This window comes from Drosophila teissieri, chromosome 3R, assembly GCF_016746235.2.
Source record: "Drosophila teissieri strain GT53w chromosome 3R, Prin_Dtei_1.1, whole genome shotgun sequence".
Taxonomy (NCBI): domain Eukaryota; kingdom Metazoa; phylum Arthropoda; class Insecta; order Diptera; family Drosophilidae; genus Drosophila; species Drosophila teissieri.
This window is the reverse complement of record NC_053032.1, coordinates 4,641,489-4,657,007: the sequence shown is the minus strand read 5'-3', so window position 1 is coordinate 4,657,007 and position 15,519 is coordinate 4,641,489. Positions and strand designations below refer to the sequence as shown.

The 15,519-nt window shown below is 38.9% G+C and overlaps 1 protein-coding gene across 8 annotated transcripts in view; it reads left to right on the top strand.

The window, feature by feature from the left end:
* LOC122622537 (TLD domain-containing protein 2) overlaps nucleotides 1-15,519 on the top strand; it is a 70,853-nt gene that overhangs the window by 2,028 nt on the left and 53,306 nt on the right. For 3 of the 8 annotated variants that reach the window (XM_043801065.1, XM_043801056.1, XM_043801055.1), the window contains exon 1: nucleotides 14,408-15,123. The exons of 2 other annotated variants lie outside the window; for them this stretch is intronic. The gene's annotated coding sequence lies outside the window, so the exon portion shown is untranslated. Of the gene's footprint in view, nucleotides 1-14,389; nucleotides 15,124-15,519 lie in introns of those variants that run through there. 3 more of the 8 variants (XM_043801053.1, XM_043801052.1, XM_043801059.1) reach the window with 3 other exon arrangements.

The following is a 15,519-nucleotide window of genomic DNA, read 5'->3' as shown; positions in this document are numbered from 1 at the left end:
TAAAATACTTGGTATGAAATTTGCACAATTAAATTAATAATCTTAGGTTCCGTTCAAATGGGGTAATGGCTAAACGATATGAATCGTACTTTTTACTTCACTATTTTTATATTTTTAAAGGCCCATAAATACCTTCTGCCTCTTAGAGAAAGAATGAATACCTTCCATAAATACCTCCTGCCTTCGGAGAACTTTTCCCCCATCAGAAAGATTTTCCAAAATATTTCTATACAATTGAACCAAAATGTAGATATAAAGTCAGTTCAAAAGTTGGGCTAACAACAATGATTTGGCAAACTTTTTGGCCAAAAAAATTCAACAAAATTTTACTTCATGTCCGCCACCAGCTCGGCTGTGTCATTTTCATAATATAACATTTTTATGTAGACACTAGAGTAGTTATCGTCGGCAACGCCGCCAGAGCAATTTGACCTTCAAAGTTTGACCAGCAACGTGCCCTTCCACTCCATCACCAGCCTGCATAGTGGTTATACCCAATACACACTTGTATCTTGTATCTGACACTCCTCAAACTCGTTCTTCACGCAGACAGCTGCGATTGCAGATTGGATCTGAGCAGTTCCTTTAACCACTTTGAGCTGGTAATTTACAACCTTGAAACCCTTTTCAGCTGGCCTTGCTTTTTTGTTTACCTGCTGCCCTGTGCCTTCCTCTTCCAACTCCTTCTTTTTTTATGTCAGGTAAAGACATCAGCCTTTGTTGATTTAAGGCTGTTTTTGGCGACATTTCATGCCTCGTATTTTTAGGAAAGAGGTATGCCAATATACTCCTGAACAGCATCAGTAGTATTCCTCCGTCTGTACTTATAGATACCTTTTGGAAAAAAACAGACGGATGGACCTGGCCAGTTCCACTCTGCCATTGATCCTGAATATATATAATTTATATGGTCGGAAACGCTTCCTTCTGCCTGTTACATACTATTTTACTCCACGCGTAACGGCTATAAATAGACACTTTTTGGGAAGAATATAAATAAACGAACTATGTAGAAACCCTAGAAGTATTTATTTATTTATTTATATAGAGCTAAGTTACAAAGTGAATTTATAACTTATCTTAAAGCTATAGCACTGGCTGCAAAGGCCTTTGGCCTAGAAGTAAAAACTGCTCTCATACCTAAATACGAAGTTCAATGCAACGTATCGCTATTATAAGTTCAAAATAACTTCTAGTTATCTGAATGTTTCTCGCATTTGTCATTATAGATGGTACGATGCCGTTTGGAATATTTGTTTAAGTTTTAAAATTTGGTCTGAGTAGCATTCCCCCTCAAATTTAACAAATACTCTATAGTCGAGTCTGTTACCCGTTACTCAGCTAGTGGAAGTCCGAAGGAGAAATTTCAACACTGACAGTTTTGGCGACCTATGGGCGTTAGAGTGAGCGTGAGAAGAAGATTTTAGACAAATCTAAAGAAATTTACAAGATTAACCAACATGTGAAAAAATATCAAAACATTTTTCAAAAGATGGGGTGGGCGTGGCAAAAACTTGTTGGCAAATTAATAGAAATGGACAATTCGCCTCTCTAAATAGCTTCCGATTAAATTTTTGGAATCGATAACCAACACCACGTGGAGGTTGAGTTACAACGGGGTCGTTTAAACCAAAATCAATTTTGGGGACCTACAAGTCGACTTGAGTTTTCAAACTTTTGAAAATTTATACAACTCAATGTTCCCCAAAAATTGTGTTTGTCCGTAGCATACGGAGGCATAGATATTGTTAATTTTAAATTAAAAATTAATTATAAAATTAGATTATCACACCTATTTAAAAATATGACTTATTTTTGCAGGGTTTTTTTTTGTCTTCTTTTTAAATTTATTAATAAATTTTAAAAAAAAATTCAAAAATATATACTTTTTTAGTTTATATTTAATTAAATAACTAAACTATTTACACTGCCTCCCTCACGCTAACTAATATACCACTGTGGTAACTAAGGAGTGTCCCGAAAAGAAACTGCACACTTTTAATTGCTAATTTCTGGCAGTTTTGATCACGCTATGCGATGCACCGTTAGAAAGCTCAATAAATTCTGAGTAATTATCATATTCTCTTTTGGCTATTTGCTGTTCACTCTCAATAATGCACAATTACTGCACAGAGAACAGTATGTCTTACAGAGAATTACGCTACAAAGTTAGTGTCAAAAGTGTTAATAACATAATAAGTAAGTTAGCAGACACATATTTATTAAAAGATAGGTCAAAAACAGGAAGAACAAGAGAGAACGCTATAGTCGGGTTCCCCGACTATCTGATACCCGTTACTCAGCTAGTGAAAATGCCAAGAGAAATTACAACCGCTTTTGGCAAAAAGATTTTTGGCATTTAGAGTTAAATTTACAAGACGAACAATATGTGAAAAAATTTAAAAACATTTTTCCAAAGTTTGGACGTGGCAGTTTTGGGCGGTTTGTGGGCGTTAGGGTAGGCGTGGCAAAAAGTTTTTCTGCAGATCGATAGAAATTTACAATACTAACAAGAAAATGAAAAAATATCAAAACATTTTTCAAAAGTGGGCGTGGCAACATGAATCGACAAACTTGCGCTGCGTCTATGTCTCTGGAGTCTGTATGCTTATTCTGAACTTTCGAGCTTTTATAGTTCCTAAGATCTCGACGTTCATACGGACATACAGACAGACTGACGGACAGACATGATCAGATCGACTCGGCTATTGATCCTGATCAAGAATATATATACTTTATATGGTCCTCCTCCCAGTTACATACTTTTCAACGAATCTAGTATACCCTTTTAATCTACGAGTAACGGGTATACATATCCGTATATGAACTCGACCTTGACCTGGTCTTTAAGTTCGTATGACTGTCTGAAACCGAAACTTGATCTGGTCTTGAATTCACGCCCACACACGATCGCTTCACTCAAATGCTAATTGAAATTTCAGGAGCTTGTGGCTTTTTTTTCGCCACAGGCCCAAGTGAGAAAAGAGAACAATGCCAATAAAATCATAAAGAATCGAGACAGTCGCACCTTTTGTTTGCCTTTTGCCTGAGCAAATACTTTCGATGGGCCCCGTAGATCGTCCATAAAGTCGGGCCAAAACGGCATGCGGCAGTAAACTTTTGGATTTCGCATTAGAAACTATGGCGATGCTGGGCACGTCCCGGAGCGCAGTGTTGGTGGCTGATAATAACGATAATGGCCAAATTGATGTTGGTAATGGATGTGTGGGCGTTTCCCCCAAAAGCTGTTGTCTGACTGCATTTCTGGCAGTTTTTTTAAATTTTTTGTATAGGCGAGCAATCCGATCTCAAGACCCCAGGGAACGTATTTTATGGAACCGCGCTGCAAAACAACTATGAATTGTAATAAGAGAACTTCAAAGTACCTTTATTTGAGCAAAACCTAGTTTCTATGGAATATACAGTGGATGCTGGATATTCGCACTGAAAGTCCACCAAATCCCTTAAAAGACAACCGTTTAGACAGGTTCCCATTAGGTGTCCGGGAGGCGAACTTGCTACAAATGAGGAGGAGCAGGCCAATTCTTTTGCAAATCATTTGGAGACTAGGTTCACCCGTTACCTATTCGCTACTATGGAGCTTGAGAGCTTAGAGATACCCCTACAAATGCCCCTACCCATTAAACCTATCAAGCAGTGGAAAATGGCAGCAATTCTACTGATACATAAACCTGGGAAACCTGAAGATGATCCTGAATCGTATCGGCCCATAAGTCTCTTGTCTTCGCTATCCAATATATCCGTATCCTCCCGGATCACCAGTTTGGATTTTGACAGGGACACAGCACTGTGGAGCACGTTCACAGATTGACTAAACACATACTACAGACCTTTGACGATTTGGAATACTGTAACGCTGTATTCATTGATATGCAGCAAGCATTTGATAGAATCTGGCCTTCTTTGCCTTCTTTGCAAAATTAAAAAGCTGCTCCCAGCATCATACTATGGAGTCCTGAAGTCTTACTTGGAAGAAAGGAAGTTCATGGTCAGGGTCAGAAACACCTACTCGACCCCTTGCTACATGAAAGCTGAAGTTCCTCAGGGCAGCGTCCTGCTCTACTCAATTTATACAGCAGATTTGCCTTTCCCAAATATGTATCATATGGAAGCTCCCTGGAAGGCCCTACTCGCTACCTACGCTGACGATATTGCACTGCTGTACAGCTCTACTTCTTGCACTGAGGCAAAAATATCTTACTACTCTGGCTGCATGGTGCAAAACATGGAATCCACATACAATTTGACGGCGTTACTCTAGACCAACCTTTGCAGGCTAAATTCCTCGGGATTATCCTTGACAAACGGTTAACCTTTGGCCAACACTTGAATGCTACGGCTCGGAGATGTGGTCAGAGAGTGCAACAACTGGTTGGTTAACAGAACAGGCACCATGATACTTAGAGCCAAAAGAACAGTCTACCTCCATTGTATAGCCCCGATCTGGCTATATGGAGTGCAGATCTGGGGTATTGCTGCAAAATCAAACTACAAACGAATAGAGGTTTTGCAAAACCGTGCCATGCGTGTCATCACTAACTGCCCATACTATGTACGTGGCATTACCCTTCATTGGGACCTGAATCTGCATACAGTGGAAGAGCAGATCTCAAGCCACACTAGCAGATATAGTGATAGGCTTAAAAGACACCACAGCATTCTTGCAAGATGCTTACTCCCTCCCAGGCCTCTAAGAGGACTAAAAAGAAAGGGACAAAAACAATTGGACAACTTTGAAGACCCCGTCGATGTTTGAGATATAGTTGTAAGTCCTCCAGCGATTTGTTTAATTGCGCTGTATGGTACTAGTACTGCATGTACGGACTCATCGCTTCAATAAAATTAAAAAACAAGAGAGAACGCTATAGTCGAGTTCCCCAACTATCTGATACCCATTACTCAGCTAGTGGAAGTGCGAAGAGAAATTTCAGCACTGACCGATTTTCCCGGTTTGTGGGCGTTAGAGTTGGCGTGGCAAAAAGATTTTTGGCAAATTGAGAAGAATTTACAAGACTAACCAAAATGTGAAAAAATATCGAAACATTTTTCAAATGTCTTGGCTGTTGATCCTCGTCAAGAATATATATACTTTATGTGGTCGGAAACGCTTCCTTCTGCTTGTTACATACTTTACTTTATACAACGAATCTAGTATACCCTTTTACTCTACGAGTAACGGGTATAGATACACGTATTCTTCATCACGTTAACTAACCGAGTTAGTCTGGCCCTGTCCTTATGAACGTCGTTTTTATGAACGTCGAGACCTCAGGAGCTATAAAAGCTAGAAAGTTGAGATTGGAAATGCAGATTCCAGAGACATAGACGCAGCGTATTGCCACGGAAGCTCTGGAATTTTGGATACTACTATTTTGTTTAGCCAATTTCTATCGATATGTCAAAAAAAAGATTATATTTATCGTTCGCACTTTTACTAGTTGAGTAATGGGTATCTGTCGAAAAAATCAACTATAGCGTACTCTCTTGATTTCGATTCACTCACAAAATCGGCTTAGGCTATAGATACTGAATTGTGCCTCTTCGTTTTATTTGCAATCTTTTGTTTGTGGGCTATTATAAATAGTCTGATCATTTTGCCAGCTCTAAGTAATATTTAAAAAGGGAAAAATCTTTTTTTTGGTGTAGCTTGTGCTGACATTGACTGCAAACAACAGTTGACCCTGAAATGGTGCACAAGAGAATCTCCGCCCCCTCGTGCACCCCTTTTCACCCCTCTGCCCGCTAAATTGCTGGCAATTTGTGTGTTCACGTGTGTGCTTCTGGCCGAGTGCAAGAGTGTGTGGCGGAGTCCAGAAGCGTTTCATGTTTGACTTTCACTTGCATTTGTGAAGAGATCCAACGTTCGCTGCGCCTGTCAGCAAAGCTACACTATGCAACAAAACAGAAACGGCAACAAATGACAACGCCACTTGTTTGTTAGTGTGGATTATGTCGTTGGCGCACGACATTATTTTTGCCGTAATTTGCATTGATTGCACAGTGGTCGAAAGTTTGAGAGTAAAGGCTCTGATATTAGCACACTCTAATACACTTCGATACAATTTTCAGGAGTTTGAGGAGTGAAACATAATTTTGGAAATATATTTGGAAATATATTTGGAAATTTGGAAATATTTGGAAAACACCAGATAATTTTTAAGTCGCTAAATGTTTTATAAAAAACTTCAAAGATAGATTTAATTAAATAAAAAAGTATCAAAAAAAAAAGATAATCTTTAAAAGAAATGTGCTTCGAGACTGTGCTTTAGAGACCATCATCAGCCCTCAATGTAATAATGAATGTGTTGGCCCTATTTACACGCGTTCGACCTTGGGAGATATTAAATCTAATCCACAAAATTTGCGTCCTGCACCACAGTGCCTGCCGATGGGAGCACTAATCCGATGAGCATTTCCATTACGCTCGTGTTTGGGGTTGTTACTGTGGTCTTGTCTTCGCTGACGATAAAATGCAACGTCTATGTTGTCTCCACTGCTCCACCTTTCCCTAGACATCCTACTCGCTTGCTCACAAATTTTCATTAGTGTTATGGCGAAGCTGTTGTCTCTGTTGTGGTGGCTTGTCGCTGGCAGCTGACTGTTCCTGCTCCTGCTTCTCGTCCTCGGCCTGCTCATTCTGAACGGCAGATTCGACGTGGGCGTTGCCATAGTTTGGCAACCGGTTATGGTTACTGCGTTCTTCATAATGATTATGAAATTACGCCTCATTAAATTAGTGGCAGTCAAGTCAAACAGAAGCTCAGCTACCACCTGCTTGACGCGGAGTCCATTTAACGTGGCTTTTTAATATGCCATAATTGCTTATATTAATGGCCATCGTGCAAAATTGTGCTGAAATAGCCGATATGTTGGGGGAGTGGTATTTTATTTTTAGTAGACATATTACAGCTGCAAACAATAATGGAACACCCAAAGCCGAAAAACTCAGCAGTCCCTGATTTCATTTTTGACTTAAGCTATCACCTAGTATGGCTGTCCCAGTATACAGCCCCTAGTAACAACTGTAAGGTGCGCTCGTTGGTTTATTTATGATCAAAGAAGAATTGGCTTTTTTCTAATTTACAATAAGCCCCAAGCCGCCAATTATAGCTATCACCTTACTATAGGTTATTTTTAGTGCACAGGGGAGCAAATGGGGAAAAAAATTTCGCAATTTCAATTTCTCTTTTCATAAATTGCGACGAATTAAATTTGTTATCCAAGCACAAGACATGCAAATGTATGCGTACTACTGCGTGCCAAACGAAGGCAAATACACTTGACCAAATTGTTCCCACTCATTTTTAATAACGGCGAGAACATTTCTAAATGGCTTTTAGGGACTTTTATGCGGTGGTAAATTCGGTGGACTTATCTTTGGCTCCAGATTAACTTTCGCAATTGGCAAAGAAGTGAATGATCCTGAATCAAACACAATAAATGACAATTAAAAGTAATTTACCTCAGAGGAAAGGGCATTCATTTTCCCAGCAGTCTCGCAGGGATGAATTTAGCATGTGTTTGAAACTGTTTAATCGATTTTCACACCCTTTCCACTGGGCATTGCAATGCCACATGCCACATGAGTTGCCCCACCAATCAATTTGGCATTCAATCTACGAAATTGCTCATATATATCAATAATTATCTGTCATTATTGTTCAACCGAGCACATTTTGCTATCGATTTTCTCGGATCTGTGTTCAGGTTGTTGTTCGTTCTGTCGTCCTTGCTAATCGAAATCAACATTATCATTTGCTTTACAAATTTATTGCTTTGGAAATCGGCCTAAACTTGTGAAATTAAGCACGGCAAGGCATGGGAGCATTAGCTAGGATGTGGGCAACAGTCGATCCGGTGGGATTGACATTTGAGCCCGGGTCAGGGAACCAAAAAATGGCCACGCAGCTCGATTAGTTTATGGACAGAATAATTGATTGGCATGCGACCTCAAAGACAGATCCTATTTGAAAACATTATTTACTTTCCGTTTGGATCGCGGAAAGATTGTCGACTGATTTTGGGATCGGTGTTTATTAATCTTCTCCTACGTTGTCTCAATTGACTTTATTTAATTATAAATCCATGGGCTGCTTATCGCGCTGGCTACGTGATATTCGCCAGTATTTATAATGAGCCACCCATTCAAAGCAAAGAAGGCCACCGATAAGAAAACCAATCCTCCTCACCCTCCGCGAAATCACCAATGTAATTGCGGGGAAAATTCCAACCAAGACACTAATTACTTAGCTCATAAAGTCGTTTGTGCTAGCTAGGCTGACCTTTTCTAGAATAAAGTGAAGATAGTTAGGTAGAAGATGTTTCCTTGTGCTTAGTGCTTGCACACATATAAATATTTCATTCGCCAGTCAGTAATGGAAAATTACAAGACTTGAGAGGAAAAGTGTTGAAATGAGTTGAATGAATTTGTGTACGGTATGCAGTACACAAATTTGACGGAAATTCCCAAAAGAACTCCGTTGCAATTGAATCCGAAATGTCTTCTCATAACTAATTTGCTACGATTACTAAACTACGTTCTATCAGGTGGACTTCAGGGGGACGTTTTAATTACATTATTATTAATCATATACATTTAAAGTTTCCTAAAAGTTTTTAAAAAGCGTTTAACCCAACTCGGTAATATCGTTGTTAAGTCTCCGTGATATAAGTTGTGCTCAAATAACCATTTAAACTTTAAACAAGAGAGAACGCTATACTCCAATAAATATCAAAACATTTTTCAAAAGTTACGGTGGGCGTGCAACATGGGTTCGTCTATGTCTCAACTTTCTATATTTAATTGTTCTTGAGATATCGAAGATCATACGGACAGACAGACGGACAGGCGGACGACAAGATCGACAAGAATATATGTATATACTTTAAATGGTCGGAAACGCTTCCTTCTGCCTGATACGTACTTTTCAACGAATCTAGTATACCCTTTTACTCTACGAGTAACGGGTATAATTACTAACATATCTCGTTACTTAAGCCCACTATTTTCATCCTCCTAGACATTTCCATTGTGATACATCATAATTTCTGGTTGAATATTGTTGTTTTCTAATCGATCGTTTGTTTCGACTCGTAAATAAAACAAGAGAGAACGCTATAGTCGAGTTCCCCGACTATCTCATACCCGTTACTCAGCTATTTGAAGTGCGAAGAAGAGTCTTCAACACTGACAGTTTTTGGCGGTTTGTGGGCGTTAGAGTGGGCGTGGCAAAAAGGTTTTTGGCAAATCGATAGAAATTTACAAGACTAATACAAAAATGAAAAAATATCAAAACATTTTTCAAAAGTGTGGGCGTGGCAGTTTTGGGCGGTTTGTGGGCGTTAGAGTGGGCGTGGCAACATGAATGAACAAACTTGCGCTGCGTCTATGTCACTGGAGTGTGCAAGCTTAATCTCAACATTCTAGCTTTTATAGTTACTGAGATCTCGACGTTCATATGGACAGACAGACGGACATGGCCAGATCGCCTCGGCTATTGATCCTGATCAGGAATATGTATACTTTATGTGGTCGGAAACGCTTCCTTCTGCCTGTTACATACTTTTCAACGAATCTAGTATACCCTTTTACTCTACGAGTAACGTATAATTACGGCGCCTCATGTGTAGGCAAAACCGTTGGAAAAATACGAAAAATATTGATAGCACAATAGCAACCATTTTTATTTACCATGTAAATAACTTATTATTCATATGCCCCCCAGGGGGAAAAAACATGTTGGTTTTTTTGTTTGCGTTTTTGGTGAGCAAACTTTATGTGCAATTCCAATTGCATCATCTGCAAAGATGGAATTGAAATTGTCCCAATTTCTCTGACAAATGTTTTAGCACTATCGCCTTCCTTTCCTCCATCCTCCCCAATGGCAAATGTCAATGGTGGTGTCACTCCTTTGGCAACTCGAATTCAGTATCGGCTTAAGTTTAATATATATGGCTCAGAAGGCAGCCTTTGACATTCTTTTTGAATAGAACAAATTTATTAATTAGAATCTGGTTTTGTTATTAGAAAGCTTGATGCAAGCTGGAGCACTTTTCTACTTGAGTAACGACCTTACTAACAGCCGCAGATTTTAATAAGTACCATTTTGATTTTGTTGGACCAATTAATGTATTAAATACGTTTTAAAAAAAGGGTTTGAAAACAACTTATGTACAAGTTGATAAATAAATAAAATGACCTGGAAATTGTAACGCGATGTAATAACACAAAAATCAAAACAATATTCACCGAAGTTATTTAGTGGCGGAACTCGAGTCCCATTGCAATGTAAACACCAATAATTTGATTGTTTTCTTTTTTTTAATTTTCCACAATATGGATAAAGGGCATTTAAGAATCCAGGCGAATTCCGGCACGTCTTGCAATTGCATTGCGAATTTGAAGGTAAATTAATTTCTATAAAAAATCAAATAGCAAGTCCCAAGCGACTTGTTTGATTAAAAAAGCCAAATCAAAAAGTAAAGCCAGCATGGAATGGAGTAAACAAATAAAAATAATAATAATACAAAATTTGATTAAAGCAGCAGAATAGCCGTTAGTGCATCCATATAAATTCAATTTTAATGCATGAGATCAATTAAGTGGCAAAATAAAAAGTATACGGAGGAAAATCCAAAGGACCCATTAATTCAGCAGGGAAACAAACCGATTAGCATGGACTCTAACCGCATTTTTCGGGTTAGTAGGTGGGGACGATGATGGAGATACTTCGAAAGAGGGGATCTGATGCCTAAAAATTTGAGTTTTTCAACTGCCGACGGCGACAACGAAATCGTTTGAATTTTTCCTTATTTAAACAAAATTTGCATTTTCCTGTCAAACCGGTTTCCCAGCCTTTTTTTTTTGCTTTACCGCCGACTTTTGATTATTGGACCACACCAGCACATACATGCCGTTGCCATTTGGCAAGCCAAACCACTTGCAACCTGACTATTTTTAGCAGCTGCAACAAAAAGCCGTCAAAACATTGTGGCCAGATACGTTGCCATTCGGATTTGGCTGTACCTTCCGTCATTTTCCGGGGATCCAGCCACAAACTGGGAAGTGGAAAACTCATCGAAAATGAAGAAGAACCTTTTTTTTCTACGTCTTCAGATATTTAACATCTTAGCGGCAACGGACTAAGCATTTCGCCTGTTAGATGGAAACAACGTTTGAACTTCAATCAGTTCGCAAAGCTGAGCGGCGAAATTGTCATTCGTTACATAAATGAAGCGGCTTAAAAGAGAATATTGTCGCTCCTTTTATTTATTATACCCGTTACTCGTAGAGTAAAAGGGTATACTAGATTCGTTGAAAAGTATGTAACAGGGAGAAGGAAGCGTTTCCGACCATATAAAGTATTTATATTCTTGATCAGGATCAATAGCCGAGTCGATCTGGCCCTGTCCGCCTGTCTGTCCATCCGTCTGTCCGTCCGTCTGTCCGTACGTCTGTCCGTCCGTATGAACGTCGAGATTTCAGGAACTATAAAAGCTAGAAAGTTGAGACTCAGCATGCAAACTCCAGAGACATAGAAGCAGCGCAAGTTTGTCGATTCATGTTGCCACGCCCACTCTAACGCCCACAAACCGATCAAAACTGCCACGCCCACACTTTTGAAAAATGTTTTGATATTTTTTCATTTTTGTATTAGACTTGTAAATTTCTATCGAGTTGCCAAATAACTTTTTGCCACGCCCACTCTTACGGCCACAAACCGCCCAAAGCTGCCACACCCACACTTTTAAAAAGTTTTGATATTTTTTCATTTTTGTATTATTATAGTCGAGGAACTCGACTATAGCGTTCTCTCTTGTTATACCCGTTACTCGTAGAGTAAAAGGGTATACTAGATTCGTTGAAAAGTATGTAACAGGCAGAAGGAAGCGTTTCCGACCATATAAAGTATATATATTCTTGATCAGGATCAGTAGCCGAGTCGATCTGGCCATGTCCGTCCGTCTGTCCGTCCGTCTGTCCGTATGAACGTCGAGATCTCAGGAACCACAAAAGCTAGAAAGTTGAGATTAAACATACAGACTCCAGAGACATAGACGCAGCGCAAGTTTGTTGATTCATGTTGCCACGCCCACTCTAACGCCCACAAACCGCATAAAACTGCCACGCCCACACTTTTAAAAAATGTTGTAATATTTTTTGATTTTTGTATTAGTCTTGTAAATTTCTATCGATTTGTCAAAAAAACTTTTTGCCACGCCCACTCTAACGCCCACAAACCGCATAAAGCTGCCACGCCCACACTTTTGAAAAATGTTTTAATATTTTTTCATTTTTGTATTAGACTTGTAAATTTCTATCGATTTGCCAAAAAACTTTTTGCCACGCCCACTCTAACGCCCACAAACCGCCAAAAACTGTCAGTGTTGAAGACTCTCCTTCGCACTTACACTAGCTGAGTAACGGGTATAAGATAGTCGGGGACCTCGACTATAGCGTTCTCTCTTGTTTTTTTTTATGAAAATCACTCGGCGGAAACATAAGCTCTGAATGCTAATCGATGATATAAATAAAATCGTTTCTTTTATTATTAGTTAATTGCATAACGAGGAGAAAAATAAAAAAGTTTAAAGTATATTAACAAAACGCATAGTTTCATACAGTCTTCATAATAAATGTAGAGTGGCATTAGCTGGCTTATTGTAGTTCAATAGCACCAATGCCTAATTACAGATTTGTCTATACTTTGGCCAATAGGTAGCCCAAAACTAACTAAAGCTAATTAACATTCGGAGTTGAATTCTCGTCGAAAGCAATGAGCTAGGTGTGTAAAGTCAGGATTCTTTGAACAGGTTGATTGACCTTTGATTGTCAATGTGCTCTTAACATTTGTTATGATGGTGTTTTATGATTCTTATCCCACCTGGGACTGGGTTGATTAGAGACCCTCATAGGCCACCCATCCCATAGCCCTAGTTTTATCCAAGTTCATAACTATAGTCATAGATTTAGTCATAGCGCTGGCTAAAAATGCGATAGCGTTTTTAGTGGCCCCCAAGGCGCATTCGAAACATTTACATTTGAGTTCAGACAATTTATAATTGTGTAATAATATTGAAGGCTGAATAAGCGTCCGAGTCCGAAAAACTGTAAATAGTCAGACGGGGAGGGAAAATGGAGGGTGCGAACGGGACGGAGAACGAACGGCAGCGAAATGATGTTGCACTTTTCCGATTTCGACGAGTTGCGTACTTTGAAATTTGCATAATTCGCAATTCGAGCCCAGTCATGCGTCTTTTATGAGCCAAAGAAAGAGGAAAAAGTCAGAGGTTGCCAGCTAAATGGAAGAAATTCTCAAGGTCGGATTGGAAATAACATTTTTTCTGTTTCTCCGTGCTGAAATGCAGTTCACCTTATGGCGAACTCTCTGCGCAATTGCTGGCCTTGGCTGTAATTTCCCTGTCAGGTGAAAAACACAGGTGGCGGGGAGTTGGCCAGATAATTGCAGCACTTTCACCCCCTCAACAGTGACCTACATTAAAGTTGAGGAAATGCATTTGCGGCCGAGGAGCTTTGAGCGAAATCAAATAATTACAGCGGCGTCACATGGCGTATGAGTAATTTAAATGAAATTACAAAGTCGCCGCAACTGACTAACCTCCAAAAAATAATAGCAACAATAAGTGTATTGCAATTGCAATTCAAAACAAGTTCATTGCACATGCGCACCAACATTAGAAGCAACAAATCCAATGGGAAACTTACCAAAACGTTGATACACTTTTTAGATTGGAGTCGACCATAACTATATGTGGCAACTTGCACTGATACATCAAACTAATCCTATTTGAAAGATTATAATTTGTGTATAGGTTTTTATTTGTAGCACATGTATTTACTCAGTCCCCTTCAACTAAGATAAGATAAAGTGTTTTCAAGCCATTCTGCAAACTCCTGACCGCAGTGTCAACTCCCTCCTCTTCGAAAGGATATTAAATTAGCTACCCAAGCTTCAACTTCAAGAGGCAGTCGTAGGTTTCTCTGGCAACATGTATCTAAACATCCACAAGCAAAAAACACACTTCAAAGTGGAAATAAACGGAAATAAGCTGAGCTCAAGCAGGTTCAGGTTTCTGGCCTGCAACAAAACAAAAACGAGTTTGTTGCTGCACATGATGTGGTTGGAAGGGAATGTGGTTGTAGATGCTGCCCCGCGAGACACGACATATGAGCATATTATTTGTAACATTTGTACTCTGTCCGCTTCAACTGTGATAAAGTTTGAGTATCTCTCATGTTGCCCCGCAACATATTCTCTCGCTGGCAACATGTGTCTAAACATTACCAAGCATTTGTATTGTGAGACGCAAACGTTAAAATTTTGTTCGATTCGATCAGTTTAAGTTTTTCATTTGCACTGAAAGCAACGCGCGCTCAAAGTCAGTGCTTGATAATAAGATATACCATATACTACATACATATGTGGAGCATCGGCGATAAATATTGTACACATTTTTTTAAAAATATGTTTGACTCGTGTGCGACGCCGAGCAATGTAGTACGCTAATTATTTTTCTGCACTCATTTTGCGATTGTCTGTTGCAATTCGGCTATTGGTGTCCGTTTTCCTGGCGAAAGAAATATATTAAGTTGTTTAAAATACCATCCGTACCGCGAATAAGTTTCGAGTTTTTATAATGAGAGAGAAATATCTTGACGAAAAGTCTTGTTGCAACTGTAAATAACAATGCACCCCATTTTTAAATGGTTTAAATTTAACGCCATTAAGTTTAACATTAAAGTCATTTGTGCTCATAAAGACCCTTACACCAATAAATTTATTTAAAGCACACATTTTACAAGACAGTTTTTGCACAATTTACTGAATTGTCGTTGAGTTCTGGACTGCCTATGAATCCGAGTGCATAAAAGTAATTAAAAAAGTTAATGTAAATTGTCTTTAACCGAAAAATGTCCACAGAATATATAAATAAAATCAAAAAATATAATTGTACGCGGGTGCTGTTCTGAGAGCAAACAAGTGTCAATACTGTGCAATCAATACCAATGAGAAATGTGACTAAACAACCAAAGGAAATCAATTGTGCCAAACCTCGTTGAAAGACAACAAATTAAAAAAGGTAGATAAATATTTGCAACTTTGTGATGCAATAAGTAATGTCTACGCTTGCAATTTAGTTTTTCGGACAAGCTCGATTTAATTTCGACTCTCTGCTTCTCTCTTTTGCCATTCTGTTTTGCGATTGTATTAGGCGCGACTTGCGGTTTTTTTTGGATTCTTGGTGAAGCGAACGGTATTACTTAAGTCGCTTGGGTTTAGAAAACCATTTCTCATATTCATTTGGCTTTTTCTTTGTTCGTGGCTTCTCTGGCTTGCCTTTCGAGATTCGAAATAACAGCAACTTATTTTATTATATTGCTTAGCTGCAGGTCATGACATTCGAGTAATATCTTTTTCTTATCGCTTATTACAACGACTGAAGCAACCGAGAAAACATATAAAAAGCAGCTGACCA